This window comes from Gracilinanus agilis, chromosome 3 (assembly GCF_016433145.1).
Source record: "Gracilinanus agilis isolate LMUSP501 chromosome 3, AgileGrace, whole genome shotgun sequence".
Taxonomy (NCBI): Eukaryota; Metazoa; Chordata; class Mammalia; order Didelphimorphia; family Didelphidae; genus Gracilinanus; species Gracilinanus agilis.
In genome coordinates this window covers 87,669,296-87,670,987 of record NC_058132.1, presented here as the reverse complement: position 1 = coordinate 87,670,987, position 1,692 = coordinate 87,669,296, and positions in this window count along the sequence as shown.

Sequence of the window (1,692 nt, the reverse complement as noted above, 5' to 3'; positions counted from 1 at the left end):
TATTTACTATAAATTTTAAAATAAACATTAACAAGAGAATCTTTTCAATATGATTTCTTCAGTTGCATATTAGGAGCTAAGGCAGTGGAATAAAGGATACTCTGCTCAAACCACTCCCCTCCATTTCTACACACACACACACATACACATATACACACACACAGAAAAAACACCATCTTGAAATCAAGCAAGACTAAAGAAATTTTTTTCTCATTTGAGTAAGAGAGAAAAACCAGCTGAACTTGGAGAAACCCAACACTTTGTGACTCCATCAGAGGCAACAAAGCTGCAAAATATCAATGATAGTCACATAGTGAAATTTTAGAAAAATCAGGAATGATTTCTTATAGAAGGTGAAATTTTATTTGAGACTTGAAGAAATCCAGGAAAACAAAGATAAGGAAGGAGAACATTCCAGGTGTGTGGAGGACAGCCAGGGAAAATGCAGTCAGGAGATGGAATGTCACATGCAAGGAATTGCAATGAGACCAGTGTTACTTGATCACAGCATATATAGATGAGAATATAGTGTAAGGGAACTGGGAAACGGTTGGTAGAGACTGATTAAAGGATTTTAAAAACCAGACAGAAACTTTTATATCTAATACTGGAAGTAATAGGGAGCCACTGGCTTTTTGTTTGTTTTTAATGGTAGGTGTGATTCAATCATACCTGAGTTTTGGGAAGATTAATTTGACAGCTGAGTGGAGGGCAGACTGGAGTGGAGAAAGACCTGAGGCAGGTAGCTTTTATGAGTTTCTTTATGGGTTAGGTAATGAAAACTTACATACACCATGATGATTGTAGGGTCAGAGGAAAGAAGTTGATAGATAAGAGACATTATGAAGCTAGAAATAACAGAATTTGACAACTGATGGGATTTGGAAGTTGACTGAAAATGAGGAGTGAAGGTTGCACTTAGACTGTGAGCCTAGATGACTGGAAGAATGATAGTATTAGGAAAAAATGGGGAATTTAGGTAGAGGAGAAGGTTTTGGAAAAAAAGAAAGATAAATTCAGTTTGAGCTGTGTTAAGTGAAAGATATGAATAGAACATCCAGTTTGATATGTCCCATAGGGAGTTTGAGGTTGCTATTTTGGGGGTTTGTTCAGTTGTAGATTAAAGATATAATAGCCTATTATTACTAGGTTATAAACAGATTTATTTGTTGGGAGTTGATAGTTGAATTTGATGGACTGGTAGGTGAAAAGACTTGACTGTAGACAAATCTATAAAAAACATTTATTAAATTTACCTCTATAAGAAAAATGATAGGAAAAGGAAATTGGAGATATTGAAATAGGAAGTTTAGGAATTGTAATTCCGTAACTCTAAAATTATCTTGACTCAAACAACCCCCAGAATCTATCCTGTGAAGGATTTCTTCATGATCACTAAGAGTGATCCTTCTTATTCTTCTCTATTTAACTAAATCCCCAAATATCTATCTTTCTATCCTATACTAAATATAACTTTATAATCAGAAAGGAATCAGTTAGATTTCTTTTCCAGCTGTTCAGATGAAAAAAGCAGCTTTCAGAATCTTCACAAACTTTCTCCATTCACACAGCTCTCTCTTTTCTGCCACCTACTGGGCTCGGCACTGGTACTGCACACAATACAAACGTTGGTCTCTGGTCAGCTGGGATGGTTTCAAGAGATAAATTCACCAGAAATTTCTCCCAACTTCC